This window comes from Podarcis pityusensis, assembly GCF_964106645.2.
Source record: "Podarcis pityusensis genome assembly, chromosome: Z".
Taxonomy (NCBI): Eukaryota; Metazoa; Chordata; class Lepidosauria; order Squamata; family Lacertidae; genus Podarcis; species Podarcis pityusensis.
Genome location: NC_138044.1, coordinates 43,278,832 through 43,294,902, shown reverse-complemented (window position 1 = coordinate 43,294,902; position 16,071 = coordinate 43,278,832). Strand labels below are relative to the sequence as shown.

Sequence of the window (16,071 nt, the reverse complement as noted above, 5' to 3'; positions counted from 1 at the left end):
ACCTTATCATACCACAGATATGCATGCCATCCAAATACATTGTTAAAACTTCTAAATCCAAAATGTCAGTGTTTTCAAGAAGCAGCCATTCTTTCAACCAGCAAAAAGCTGCTGATTCATAATAAAGTTTAAGGTCTGGCAGGGCAAATCCACCTCTTTCCTTTGCATCTGTTAGTATTTTAAATTTTATTCTGGGCTTCTTGCCCTGCCAGACAAATCTGGAAATATTTCTCTGCCACCTCTTGAAACAGTCCATTTTGTCCACAATTTGCAGTGTTTGAAACAAAAACAACATTCTAGGCAATACATTCATTTTTATCGCAGCAATACGGCCCAGCAGTGAAAGCTTCAAATTTGACCAAATTTCTAAATCTTTTTTCACTTCAGCCCAACATTTTTCATATCCAAGTTTCAATGAGGCCAGGATCAATAATATTTCAGCCACCAAATTCCTGGGTGAACAGGAACGCGCTGCTGATTTGCGTCCCCCTGTGTTTCCTATTGCACTGCTGATTTGTGCCCCCCCCCCATTATAATTCAAGCCTTCCATTTCCAATTGCAGTGTTCTGAGGTGATATTTGGAGCTTACATTTGGTGAAGTTGTTTTTGTTATTTATTTTGCGTTTTTGTTTTGAAGCCTTTTCAGTTAATTTGTTTTTGTGACTGTGTGGATCCCAGTTCAGCTACTGATTGATTGATTGATTGATTGATTGATTGCGTGACTGTGGAAATGAATAAATTCCAAACAATGACTATCATCAGTGCAGGTAAGATTTTTTTTAAATTTCTATTTTATCATCTACAATACTGTTTTATTTATTTTATAGTACAGTACATTGTTTATTGCTTTCATTTTATGGATCAATGGTCTCATAAAATAGTAAAATTCATGTTAAATTGCTGTTTTAGAGGTTGTTTTTAAAAGTTTGGAACGATTAATCCATTTTGCATTACTGTCTATGGGAAAGTGCACCTTGGTTTTGGAACTCTTTGGTTTTGGAACAGACTTCCAGAACTGATTAAGTTTGAGAACCAAGGTACCACTGTAATGAGGGAGACAGATACACCACACCTGGGAGGACCAACCAACCTACACTGTTTTACGTGGCAATTACCTGCAAGTTGTGTAATACAATGTGCATCATCTTTATGTATGGCGCTTGGATGAAGCAGCTTCTTTCCATCATGGATGGCTGCATATTCACCAACATATTACTTCCCCTAAAAATCCAGGGAACTGTAGTTTATTATGGGTGCTGGGAATTGTAGTTCTATGAGAGGTAAACTACAGTTCTTGGGATTCTTTGTGGGGAAGCGTTTTGCTTTAAATGTATACATAGCCCATAATTTCAACTGATGGTGGCTGCTTGCTCAGCCAAATGCGCCTTTCCTGTGTCATGCAGTTTGCTTAGGGTAGTTGCTTTGTATAAATCAATTATTCCATCAAAGCTACTGCTAGTACTGCAAACTAGCTTGCATTAACTTGGATGCCTTTTGTGTCTTTAAAGGAACACCCTGCATTTGATGTATGGCCAGGAAATCTAAAGGAACATCTACAATGAGAGGGAAGCACAACTGCATGAAGGCTGCAATTGTAACCCTGTCTACTTAGAGGTAAGTCACATTGAATTCAATGAATGGGAAACAAACATATTCAGTAAAAAGTAAGCTGATAAAAAGACTAGCAAATAAAGTCAGGAGACAAGCGAATTCTCTACGGTGCTCACAGCTGTTAGTTTCATAGAATTGCCCTTCCAAACAGATGGCAAAAAATGGGGGGTTGATGCCTCCATGTCCTCTAGGCATAACAATTACAAAAATGCAATAGAGGATGCAAGTACAACATCCCTGAAAGATGTGACTACAGATGCTGAAATACCTCCAGTGAAGGATAACTTCCCCCTGCCCCCCTGAGGCAGCTTGCTCCACTGTTGAACAGCTCTTACCGTTAGGGAGTTCATGGAGGGTAAGGCTATTGGTGGCTACTAACCTTGATGTCTTTATGTTCTACCTCCACTGTTGGAGGCAGTAATGCTTCTGAATACCATTTGGCGGAAACTGCAGGAGGGGAGAGGGTTCTTGTGCTCAGGTCCTGCCTTCAAGTTCCCAGAAGCATCTGGTTGGCCACTAGGGGAGTGGAGCTGCACACACAGTAACCCATTTGTAGCACAATAGTTCAGTTTTTCTCAGTCTGGACTCATTAATGCTCTTCCTCAACATGCTGCTTTCCATCTAGATTGATGGGTGTGGTTGCTGGATATCCATTTGATTAGGTTATCCATGCCTTTACGCCCCCTGCACATGCCCAGGTGAATAAAGATGGAAGTGGTCATTACAATCTTGGTATACATCCACCCACGATGTCATTGGGCAGAACTGCCTGCATCTGCTTTCAAATGGACACACTAAGGGGCAATGCAGAATTAATTTGAAATGAGCTTTCATTCTCAGAATAAAAGCAGCTTCTCAGGAAGTGCTTCTTAGGGGCAAAAATATGCTGCGAAACTAGCTTGGCCAGAGCTGTTCGGCAGTGGAACAGACTCCAACAAGAGGTGATGGACTCTTCTTCCATGGAGGTTTGGATGCTGAGGTTGGATGGCCATCTATCATGGATGCTTTAACTGCTATTCCTGCATTGCAGGGGGTTGGACTAGAGGACCCTTGGGATCCCTTCCAACTCTAAGATTCTATTATTCTATGGGTGTGATCTATATAAGGGGTGAAGTGCTGCATCTCAATGGATTCTAGAATAAAATGTCATGTGTGCCAGTCTAGGATACATCAGGGTTCTTCTTATGCTTTAAATATTCGCTTTTTGTTAGGAAGTTACTCCTAATAAAGTTGGTACAAATATCTTGCCCTTCTACTTCCACACATAGGTTCTAGAGCTGCCCTCTGGAACAACAGAGAACAAGCCGGCTACGTCTTCTATATGACAGCAGCCCTTCAGATATTTGAAGGTTGCTTTCTTGTCTCCCCTTAATTTTCTCTTCTCTGTTCATAGATTTTATGTTGGGGTTACATTCCAGGCCCCCATGTGCATAAGTGAAATGCACGTAAGTGAGGAGCTCCCTGCAGTACATATAGCTTCCTGTCCAACAGCTGTTGTGCAGGGTAGCGTGGCAGCAGCAAGAGCTCCTGCATGCCATTTTGTAGCTGTTGGAGTCTCTTTTTTCTGGATGTTTGGCTCACTGATGTCCTCTTCAGGCTCTTCAGAAGGGTCTCCTTACGAGCCACAATGCACTTTCCAGCTCTCTCCCACCATTTCTGGTTAGAATTTTTTTCATTTTTAATTATGTCCAAGCACCGCATGTATACGTGGTCTGTGCAAGCTGATGATATGTAAGTGTGGGGATGCCTGTACTCTCATTTTAAAATGCACAATTTGTGTTCATGTAGGCTGTGTATTTTTCCTCTTTTCTCTGCTGTGCCTGTCTTTAGAATCCTGTGCTGCGTATAAAATTGTGTATATAACCCCCCAAACTGCACCAATTTCAAGAGGACTTAAAAAATAACACTTGGCAAACTGATAAGAAAATGTGAGGAACTAAGATAAAGATTGGAAAAATGAGAAAGTGGGAGAAACCAGAATTAACTGATTTGCCAATCTCTGTCCAAGGGGAAGGCCTGAGCTCAACAGCCGAGCATCAGTTTCCCACGCAGAAGGTCCCAGGTTCAGTTCTTGGCATCTCCAGGTGAGACTGTGAATGTCCCGCATCTGAACCCCTGGAGAGCTGCTGCCTGTCAGTGGGACAATGCTGAGCTAGAGGGATTGATTGTCAGACTTAAATATAAGGCAGCTCCCTATGTTTCCAAAGCAGCACCTTGTCAGCCTGCCAGCACTCTCTGACTTATCCAGATCCAAGGCTTTGCAGCTGGCGCATATTTTAATGCCAAATGACTGGCACCATTGATGTTGGAACACATAGTCTCTTGGTGCCCACACTGCTTGCACATTCATTTCAGTATGTCGCACTGTGTAACTACTTTTTGCTGTTGTTGCAACTTAAGTTTATATCTCCCCAGAGGTATTTACCCCACTCCCAGAATTCACACAGAGGAGAATGTGGGTCCCCTTTGCCAAGCAGCCGTCTGCCTGATAAAATTAAGAAGAAAAACAACAGAAAGAGAAGCAGGGAGACCTCCTGTTAATTTACTGCCCTGAAACAGTCAATTAGAGACTTGCCAAACTGTCTGGCATTCGTTCCAAGTCCTTTGAAATGCCAACCCCCAAATGAAAGATGGAGGAGAGGATATTGCCTGGCTCTTTCCAAGAATTGGCCCAAACAGCAACCACAATGTGTCAACTTGCGAGCTGGGGCTAGTTTTGCTGATAGCAGAAATAAACGCCTGTTGTTTGTCAGAAATTGGGTTCAATTTTCCCAACAATAGTGTTGCTTCCCATGCTACACTAGTCTCACATGCTACTTCCAGAAGTGTCTGGAATTTAGTAATGCTCTGTATTCTCTCTCTCTCTCTCTCTCTCCCATACACACACACACACAGCATGAATCTCTAATTGAAAGGACATGCATTTACATCTAAGAAGTCTTGAGGGAATATTTGGATAGCTCAGTCTCCATTGGATAGTTTAACTGGTGGAGCATGAGACTCTTGATCCCAGGATTATGGGATTGAGTCCCACATTGGGCAAAATGACCCTTGTGGTCCCTTCTAACTCTACAATTCTATAAGATTCTATGAATCCACAGCTAGAGTGAAATAGCCCAATCACACTGAAATCTGCCAAGGACAGTAAAAGAGGTGGAGAATAATAATAATAATAATAATAATAATAATAATAATAATAATTTATTATTTGTAACCCGCCCATCTGGCTGGGTTTCCCCAGCCACTCTGGGCGGCTTCCATAGAAACCAAAAATACACTAAAATATCACAGATTAAAAACTTCCCTGAACAGGGCTGCCTTAAGATGTCTTCTGAATGTCAGGTAGTTATTTATCACTTTGACATCTGATGGGAGGGCGTTCCACAGGGTGGCGCCACTACCGAGATGGCCCTCTGCCTGGTTCCCTGTAGCTTTGCTTCCCGCAATGAGGGAACCACCAGAAGGCCCTCGGCGCTGGACCTCAGCATCCGGGCAGAACGATTGGGGTGGAGACGCTCCTTCAGGTATACTGGGCCGAAGCCATTTAGGGCTTTAAAGGTCAACACCAGCACTTTGAATTGTGCTCGGAAACGTACTGGGAGCCAATGTAGGTCTTTCAAGACCGGTGTTATGTGGTCTTGGCGGCCGCCCCCAGTCACCAGTCTAGCTGCCGCATTTTGGATTAGTTATAGTTGCCGAGTCACCTTCAAAGGTAGCCCCACGTAGAGCGCATTGCAGTAGTCCAAGCGGGAGATAACTAGAGCATGCACCACTCTGGTGAGACAGTCCGCGGGCAGGTAGGGTCTCAGCCTGCGTACCAGGTGGAGTTGGTAGACAGCTGCCCTGGATACAGAATTGACCTGCGCCTCCATGGACAGCTAGAGTCCAAAATGACTCCCAGGCTGCGCACCTGGTCCTTCAGGGGCACAGTTACCCTATTCAGGACCAGGGAGTCCTCCACACCAGCCCGCCCCCTGTCCCCCAAAAACAGTACTTCTGTCTTGTCAGGATTCAACCTCAATCCATTAGCCGCCATCCATCCTCCAACCGCCTCCAGGCACTCACACAGGACCTTCACTGCCTTCACTGGTTCTGATTTGAAAGAGAGGTAGAGCTGGGTATCATCTACATATTGATGGACACCCAGTCCAAACCCCCTGATGATCTCTCCCAGCGGCTTCATATAGATGTTAAAAAGCATGGGGGAGAGGATGGAACCCTGAGGCACCCCACAAGTGAGGGCCCAGGGGTCTGAACACTCATCCCCCCCCCACTTTCTGAACACAGCCCAGGAGGAAGGAGCGAAACCACTGTATAACAGTGCCCCCAGCTCCCAGCCCCTCTAGACGGTCCAGAAGGATGTTATGGTCGATTGTATCAAAGGCCACTAAGAGATCCAGCAGAACTAGGAAACAACTCTCACCTTTGTCCCTAGCTCGCCAGAGATCATCAACCAGCACGACCAAGGCAGTTTCAGTCCCATGATGAGGCCTGAATCCCGACTGGAAGGGATCCAAATGGTCTGCATCCTCCAGGCGTGCCTGGAGTTGTTCAGCAACCACCCACTCAATCACCTTGCCCAAGAATGGAAGATTTGAGACTGGGCGATAGTTGGCCATACTGGCCGGGTCTAAAGATGTTTTTTTAAGAAGCGGTTTAATGACCGCCTCTTTCAGCGGATCTAGGAATGTTCCCTCACAGAGGGAAGCATTCACCACCCCGCAGAGCCCATCGCCCAGCCCTTCCCGGCTTGCTTTTATTAGCCAGGATGGGCAAGGATCAAGGAGACAGGTGGTTGGTTTCACGCGTCCAAGCAGCCTGTCCACATTCTTGGGGGTAACGGATTGAAATTGATTCCATGCAACTTGACCAGACAGAGCTCTAGCACTCTCCCGCCCCAGCCCTGCTCCCACGGTGGTGTCTAGCTCCTTCCGAATATGAGTGATTTTATCTGCAAAAAACTTTGCAAAATCGTTGCAGGAGATCTTGGGGTCTTTACAAGGCCCCGGTGGTAAAGGTTGTTCCGTTAAATTGCGAACCACCTGAAAGAGTCTCCTGCTACTATTTTCTGCAGATGCAATAGAGGCGGTGAAGAAAGTCTTCTTCGCCGTCGCTATCGCCACTTGGTAGGCTCGACGTTGAGCTCTAACCTGTGTCCAGTCAGATTCAGAGTGAGTTTTCTGCAACCGACGCTCTAGCCGTCTCAACGATTGTTTCATCGCCCTCAGCTCTGAAGAAAACCACGGGGCTGTCCGGGCTTCATGCAATCGGAGAGGGCGCTTCGGAGCCAGATAGTCGATAGCCCTGGTTAACTCCGCATTCCAGCGGGCCACCAGGGCATCAGCTGAAAGGCCATCAACATGGGATAAAGCATCCACTACCACTCTCTGGAAACCATTTGGATCCATTAAGTGGTGGGGGCGGACCTTCCGAATTGGTCCCACCTCCCTGCAGAGGGGAAGGGTTGCTGAGAAGTCCAGTTGCACCAGGAAGTGATCTGGCACTTCTTTTGTTTCACTTTTACTTAGTGTCAGATCACCCACGTCACTAGAGGTGAACACCAGGTCTAAGGCATGTCCATGACTATGAGTTGGGCCAAACTTATTCAGGGACAGCCCCATGGAGGCCATGCTTTCCACGAAGTCCCGAGCAGCCCCTTGTAAGGTCGTGTCGGCATGGATGTTAAAATCCCCTAGGACAACCAAACTAGGTGTCTCCAGGAGAAAATCCGCCATGACCTGAAGCAGCTCGGACAGGGAATTCTTGGAGCAGCGGGGAGGTCGGTACACCAAAAGGAATCCTGTACTGCCCCTATTGCCCAACTTCCAGAACATGCACTCAGAAAACTGGATCTTCCCAGTAGGACGCCTGGTGCAAGCTAGTGACTTCCTAAAAATCACTGCAACCCCCCCCCCCGCCCACATGACCTGGGTTGCTGTGCGTAAGAGAAACCTGGTGGGCAAGCAGCGGCAAGGACAGGCCCATCTGCTTCCTCCAACCAGGTCTCTGTCACACATGCCAGGTGAAATCCTCCATCCACAATCAGGTCGTGGATGGCAGTGGTTTTATTCATCATTGATCTGGCATTACACAGCAACACCTTCAGGTCATGTGGGTTTCCCCTGTTGATTCCAGTATCCATCCGGTCAAGGCCAGACCCGGAGGCAGGGATAGTCTTCAAACAACGACTAAACCTGCCTCCTCGGTAATGACATCGTCTGGTCTTAGCGTAACTCCGCCTCCTGCCCATGATCACCGAGATCGGATGTCCCAGTGCTTCCCCCCCTGTGGAACTTGTCCCAGCCATTGTGTCGACTGGGGCCCCACTCCCAGGCAGCCCTGATCCCGCCCCTTAAAACAAAACACAAACTATACAGAACCAATAAAACAACAACAAAAAAAAAGGAACAGAACAATTATACTAAAATTAATCCCCAACCAAATATCCATCCCACCCACCCACCCCCAACAAAGGAAAAAAGAAATAAAAATTTAAATTGCCACCGACTGCTTGAGGACATTTTAAAGCACATTAACCACCTGGAACAGGGAAGCAATGGCAGAACACTTCCCACACTTCCCCCAAAGTTTGTTCCAAATAAGGGCCTGGGCCACGCCCCCTGGGCCAGTTGGAAAGGGCCCTGGAAGGGAGCAGGCCCTGCAGTCGTCATCCAGCCGATGGTCTGGTAAGAATGGTAATAACTTAGTGGAAGAGCATCTGCTTTGTATTCAGAAGGTCACAGGTTCAACCCTAAACATCTCCAGGTGGGGCTAGGAGTGTCCCATGCCTGGAACCTCGGAGAGCTGCTGCCAGTCAGTGTAGATGACATTGGGACCATTGGACCAATGGTCTGACTTAATAAAAAGAACCTTCCTATGTTAATTTGTGAGTCTCAGAGCTGAGGGTAAGGGAAAAAGTTGACCAGGTGGTTCAGCAAGCAGAAAAAGGACAGACAGCTGTTGGGTCAGCAATCTCAGGCAAATAGATTAGTCAAAAAATTAAGCAGCTGCAAAGGCCTGTCACATAAAAAGGCATTCAAGAGATGCATGGAAGTCAAAAGTGATGGTTCTTACTGAATCTCTGCAGGAAGAGTCCTCCAGGGCATGAGAGCAGTGGCACCAAATGCTGGACTTCTGGTTGAGGCCAGTCTGGTTTCTGTAACATGGGAGACAACTAACACTGTTCCTCCAGATGATTTCAGCCATTGGGCTGGGATATAAGAGCTCAGGCAGTCAACAGCAACAACAATTTTTTAATTATTTGTACCCCACCCATATGGCTGGGTTTCCCCAGCCACTCTGGGCAGTTCCCAACAGAGGACTAAAAACAGAATAAAACATCAAACATTAAAAACTTCCTGATACAGGGCTGCCTTCAGATGTCTTCTAAAAGTTGTCTAGTTCCTTATCTCCTTGATACCTGCTGGGAGGGTGTTCCACAGGGCGGCCGGCACTACCGAGAAGGCCCTCTGTCTGGTTCCTTGTAACTTCACTTGTCGCAGGGAGGGAACCACCAGAAGGACCTTGGAGCTCTCAGTGTCTGGGGTGGATGGGGGTGGAGACGCTCCTTCAGGTATACAGGACCGAGGCCATTTAGGGCTTTAAAGGTCAGCACCAACACTTTGAACCGGTGTTATATGGTCTCAGCCACAGCTCCCAGTTACCTTAAGACTCTTCTAAAAACACAAGTAGATTAAAAACAGACCTTGTAAAAGAGTCAGGGAGCGATTGGCATATTTCCACTACCCTGTAGAAGTGTAGATATTCAATTACTTTAATATGAGCGGAGATTATTCTAAGATTAAAAGTAATCATGAGCATTGGCATAGGGGAGCAGATGATGCCTGTACCATGGAATCTGTTACACACTTGGGCTTCAGAGTGATTGATTTTATTCAGCCATGATATGCACTTGTAAAAGTAGGCTTTTTCTGTCCATTGATCCCATGGGGAGCAAGCGTTTAATGTCAACGCTGAATGTTAATGTACAATTAAAACCAAAACAAAATCGATATTCCTAGCGGGGAGGGAGAGAATGGGTTGCCATTCATAGGCTGCCTTGCTCATGAGATTCCCGCCCTGGTCCATGAAACTGCTCCAGTCTGAATGGTCTGTGAACTGCAGCTGTCATTTTTAAAAGGTTTTGGACACACTGATGTTTATTGTAGTTTAAACCCCCCTTTCTTTCTTTTAGTGGTGGGCTTTAAAACATTTACTGCCAATAATTTGGAGAATGGTGTGGGTTCTTTATATGTTAAGATTTATTACAGTCAGGAAACAAGTGTGTGTTAAACAGTCTCTAACCTTTCTTTAATAGCAATCCTTAAGCCAGGCCTGTACATCTTGGGTGACTCATAAGCCATTTGTTTCTATTGTAGGATACTTCAACATAGCCCTGTTTATTGTATGATGCAGGCACTGGCCTCAGGCCAGGCCAGTCCGTATGTAGGGCTCAGGCTTTTCCATAAGGGGACAGAGCTTTGATGTTGCTTCAGCAACAGTGAGCTTAGGTCCTATATGCATTATACACTGAAAGCACAATGATGCCACAGTCATGGCTTCCCCCAAGGAATCCTGGGAACTGAAGTTTGTTAATGGTGCTGAGAGTGGTTAGGAAACCCTCTCAGAGCTACACTTCCCAGGCTGGTTTAATGGTCCACCCCTCTTAATAATAATAATAATAATAATAATAATAATAATAATAATACCTTTATTGTCATTGTACAACCTTCTTCCCAGGAAACTCTGAGAATTGTAACTCAGTGGTGGAAAGAGAGGCCTGTTCATCTGTTGTCAGGAATGAAAATTAGTCCAGTATTCATTTTCATTGTGGGGTTGTTGTTGCTTTTGAGTCTCCAAACAACATGTAATTAATTACCCACCCCCATTGTTTTGAAGTTTCCTTTACACTGAAATGAATTTAGACTACATACATTGCACAAGTAGTTATGCAACTCATGCTAAATAGCAGAGAGCAAGATGAATAACATAGTATTTGATGGAAAGCGAACTGCAGCAGAACAGAAACGGGCGATTGTGGCAAATACAAGTTAGAATGGAAATTGCTGCCCTCTTACATCCTTCATTGTCACTGAGCACTCTGTAACCTTGCTCCTGCCAACCTCATTTTGCTTAAGTTCTTTTCAGGCTGGTGCTCACCCAACTTAAAGAAAACACTTTAAGCAGAATGAATGAATGACTCAACCAATTTGAGCAGAAGTCATATCGCATCATCAATAAATTGAAACATCATAGTTCAAGACTCCATTCATTCTCCGGTGCATTAGTCCTCCTATTTAGGAGAAGTCTTGAAATGTAAGAGCTTTTGCCATCAAACTCTTTTTTTCTCTCCACTTGATTCATCTTTTGTCTCCTCTGTGCCAATTATTTCTAACCAAGAACTGACAACCTCTTGTCATTCATTGTTCCTTCCCTCCCACATCTGCTCTCAGCATTGACAAAATGTTGAGGGGTTTTTTTCAGACCCGCATTGATAATTTGACTGACAATAGTTTATAATCTTGTAATAATCTCACTGCAGGATCTGTCAAATGAATGATCCTAGTTGAGAGCAGGGGGGAGGGATTGAAATTTAATTATAAGATACATGTTTGATATTAGGAAAGGATAAAAGTGATTCTTAGTTTTTATTTGCAGAAGAAGAAGGTGCCTTAATTTCCTCCTTTCTGCTGCTGAGTGAAACTGAAAAAAATGTAAAAGGAGAGAACTATGGTCTTTACATCCAATGTTCTAGCCCAGTGGTTCCCAATGGTTTACTTGAAAATTGCTGAGAGTCTTGGTGGTAGGGTTGCCATATTTTGAAGAGCAAAAAAGAAGACGCTATGATGGCCATTCAAAGCAAAGAAATGCAACATGTCTCAAAATTTCCCCTGATAAAGAGGACGTGTCCTGGGGGAAAAAAGATGACACATGGCAACCCTACTTGGTGGACTACTTAATGATTTTTCTGCCTGTTGTAGCAACTGTAATTCCATAGAACTCAAATTTTAATACAAGAAACACAAGAAATAAATGCAGTTAAAATGTGATTAAAAATCAATATGAATATTCAGTGTGATGGAAGTGCTGTTTCTCATCTTCATGCCATGGATCACCTGAATTAAATCCATGCACCACTGGTGGAACCCACAGATTGTGAACCCCTATGTCTATGTAAATGAAAAGAGCTGCCTTATCCTGAGGCTATTGGTACCTCTAGCTCAATATTGTCTTCTAGATGAGTGAGGGAAAGAATATGGTGTTCACATGTGGCTCCATAAAATGAAATATGTGTCGTTTTCTGTTGAGTGCACTTCTCTGAAGTTGTTTGGCTTTGTGGGTCCTTCCTGATAAAACTGTACTTTTTGACCGTCAACCACACAGAGTTCTCTTTAGCCCCTGACCCAGTGAAATTCTAGAGGCACAAACCACAACTGGGATAAAGCAAAGGGAACCACACAAGAATATAGTTAGGGATCGGGGTGTGTGCAAATATGGCTGCCTTCCTCTAGGTATGACCCTAGTGCCTGCATCATGGTTTGCTCTAACCCTAACATCCAATATATACATGATATACATGATCCGTATACATGGATAGTTTCATATCCAACACTGAATATTTTGGACTCCCATCAGTTCTGGCCAACAGGGGTCAGTGTCAGGGATGCTAGGATTTGTAGTCCACAACACCGGGGGTGCACCAAACAAAGGAAGTCACTAAGAAGTGTTAGAGAAAGTCAAAGTGCAGCAGCAGAAATAAGGAATCTGTGGCTCTCCAAATATTGTTGTACTATAGCCCCCATCAGCCCCATCCAGGATGGCCAGTGGTCAGAGATGATGAGAGTCATGGTCCAGCAACATCTCGGCATCCATGGTTCCCCATACCTGGACTATGAAAAGGAGTTGCAGTTGTAGTGGGCAGAAAGTCTTGTTCAATAACATAAGTCACTTGGGGCTTCCACCATTGGGCTTATGCCTCCAATCAAGACAATAACGAAAAGTTACCTTGTGGTACCTTTTCCATGTCAATATGGAGAGATGAACTGTCTTGTCAAAATACCATATGGGAAATCTGAAGCATGAAAATGTAAAATTCTCCGCACCACTAGGTGGCATTATAGACAAGCAGCTTAAGAACACAGGAACTGGACTTACACTGAATTGTGTGGGATATTCAGTCCTATATAACCAATATACTTAACTCTAATTAATGCATGAAGGGGTTAAGACCAGTGGCGGATCTTGGGGTCTCAAATATTAGCAGTGTCCCGTTCAGTGCCCAAATTTGGTGCCTCCGCCTCTTGCCTTCAATTCTACATAATAGTTGTGGAACCCCCTCTGGTGCTCCTAAGTCTCCACACCCAGTGTGACTGAACTGGTCACGTTCCCCTAAATCCATCTGTTAGGACAATAGAGTATGTGGTCCTGTCAGGCTTAGCAAGGCCATACGTCCTCATCTTGGAAGAAAGGGTTACTCTCTCTTCCACCCTACCGATAAGGAGGTCTAAGCTGGATGCTCCAAGCTTAGACCATGTGGCTTAATCAGGCCATCTTTGTGTCTCTATACAAATAATTTAAAAACATTTACCACTTTTGGAACCTAAGTTATACTGCCTGTCTTTTCTAGCTGCTGTATGAGAAAGCACTTGAATCTAACCTTTGAAGTGTTTTAAATAAACTATTTTTAACTTACCAAACGTGTGGCTTCTTTCTGTGCTAAGAGAAGAGGGGAACTTTGGAAGCAACTTAGAAGGGGATATTTTGAAGGTCTTACTGCTCATATTTCCACACTTTACTTTGCTGCATATTTTGTGATTTTAAATCTCTGCTGGTGTTCTCTCACCAAAGAGTACTTGCTACAAACCTAGATCTTGGCATCCAGGAATTGTCCTTTTTATACCTAGTACAGTGGTACCTTGGTTCTCGAACTTAATCCATTCCGGGAGTCTGTTCGACTCCCAAAGCCATTCAAAAACCAAGGCATGGCTTCTGATTGGCTGCAGGAGCTTCCTGCACTCAAGTGAAAGCCACATCAGACGTTCAGCTTCCGAAAAACGTTTGCAAACCAGGACAAACTGTTTGACTTGTTCAACAACTAAGCCATTCCAGAACCAAGGTATCACTGTATATATATACGTCTTTTAAACAAAATACAAAAAATTAACAAATTGCTCTCCATGGAAGTATCTCCCCCAGTCCTTCCTGGAGATGTTGGGGATGGCACCTCAAACCTTCTCCATGCAAAGCAATATTGATTGCATTGATATCTGACCTTTTACTGTTATTATTTTGTTTGGCCAACAGCTTAGACTGCTTTAAAAGAGAATTGGACAAATTCATGGAGGACAAATCTATCAATGGCTACTAGTTATGATGGCTGTGCTCTGCCTCTGAGGTCAAAGGCAGTAATGTTTCTCAATACCCGTTGCTGGATCTCTTAGGAGGGGAGAGCACTCTTGTGCTCAGTTCCTGCTTCAGGGTTTTCTACAGATACCTTGTTAGCCACAAGATGCTGGACTAAATGGGTCATGGCCCTGATCCGGAAGGCTCTTCTTATGCTGCTATGCATTGTACTGTTATTTATTATTCTGTGGTTTACTGCTAGCTTCTTTGAGCATCATTTGGGGGGAAGGTAGGGTACAAATGGAACAAAACCATTGACGGCTTAAGGCAACCTTCCCCAATCTGATGCCCTCCAGATGTTTTGGATGACAGTTCCCATCATCCCTGGCCATTAGTCATGCTGTGTGTGACTGATGGGCATCAGAGTCCAACAACATCTAGAGTACACAAGATTCTGGAAGTTTGGCCTAAGGCTACCATCACCAGCCTTCCACAACCCTTAGATGCACACTACTTACATTTGTACACATGTAGTCTCTCGCTCTCACACACATCTGGAATGGTAGTGTGAAATTGCAGCTGTTTATTAACTAAGGACACTGGTCTGTACACCAGCAAGTCCTGAAAGTCTGAAATAAATTCAGTGAAGCCGGAATATTATTTTTGCCCCCTTCTCTGAAATTTGGTCCACTCCTTCCTTTCTTGAGTTTCTCTGCCACACAGCACCTCTAGGTATGAAAGAATAGGAGGGCAGTGAGTTGTGACTCTTCTCTTGAACCCAGAGATGAAGTGGGCCGTCCCTGAGTCTGTTCCAAGTAAGAGAAGTTTATCTGAATCAGATAAATAGGCTCCTTTTGAAATGTGAGGTGCCTTTATGTTGGCGATGAAGCAGCCTCTTCTTTTCCCTCTTCAGATGAAAGTTGCTCTCTGTCTGAGCACTCTATGCAGAAACCTTGGGAGAACAATTATTTGCTATCTTAAGATATCATGACACACATCCTGGATACAATAACCAGGAAGCTCATACAAAAAGATGAAGAAACAGGCATAAATGCCTCCTGCATCCTCCTTTTCAATCTGAGCTGGATGTCTTCAGAGTTTTCTTCATGGTTCTTGCACGTGCAGAGTTCTGAACTGATTTCCCCTATCTCAGGAATAGTGAGCATGCTCTGTATGGAAGGAGGCCCCAGGTTCAATTTTGGGTATCTCAAGACTGAGAAATAATGATAAAGTGGGTTTCCTGCATAAGCCGGAGGTTGGAGTAGATGACCTCAGAGGTCCCTTTCAACTCTCTGATTCCTGTTTAAAACACTGGACAGCTACTGCCAGTCAGAGTGGACCATACTGAGCTGGATGGATGAATGGTCAAACTCTGTACACAGCAGTTTCCTCTGTTTCTTTGTCTTAAAAGCTGAGTGGTGAGAGCATCTGCTTTGCATGCAGAAAGTACCAGGTTCAATCCCTGGTATCTCCAAGTAGGGCTGGAAATAACTCCCATCTATAACCCTGGAGAGCCTCTGCCAATTAGAATAGGAATTGCTGAGTTAGTTGGACTGATGATCTGATTTAATTTAAAGCAACTTCTGGTGTTCCTCATAGTAACTCTCCCTGTCATGGGCAGGCCATTTAGCTGCCATCCCTGTTTATCTTCTAAAACAGCAGGGAGGGACCTCCAGCTTGAAGACCAAATTAGGTCTGGCAGGGGTCCTAATTTGACCCATGAGGCCATTTCCCCCAAACCATGTCCATTTGATATCATATGTGTTGCTATGTTTGATATAAGAATATAATAAGAGCCTGGTGGATCAGGCCAAGGGTGCATCTACTCTAGCATCTGGCCAACTAGATGCCCCAGGAAGCTCGCGCATAATGATGCAGCTTCAAAAGAAGTGATGGCAGCTTAAAGAGTGCTCCCAATTGTTTATTGGCAAGTATGGCTTGCTGACAGCACTAATCAGCTGATTGGCTCTGACGGCAAGCTCTTCTGAAGTTGTCTATTTGTAGATGTGGTTTCGATTCAAAGCACATCTGTAGTTGGGCATTTTCTCTCTTTGTAGACAGCTTTCGCAGTCTGCAGAAAGGAAAGTGTCCATTTGCAGGTGCAATTTGAATTTAAAC

At 44.6% G+C, this 16,071-nt stretch overlaps 1 long non-coding RNA gene across 1 annotated transcript; it reads left to right on the top strand.

Moving 5' to 3' along the window:
• Nucleotides 1–438: 438 nt before the first annotated feature.
• Nucleotides 439–4,010, top strand: LOC308468773. Its single transcript, XR_013981869.1, has 3 exons — nt 439–767; nt 1,509–1,614; nt 2,880–4,010. It is a non-coding gene; the product is annotated as an uncharacterized lncRNA (long non-coding RNA).
• The last annotated feature ends 12,061 nt before the right edge of the window (nt 4,011–16,071 follow it).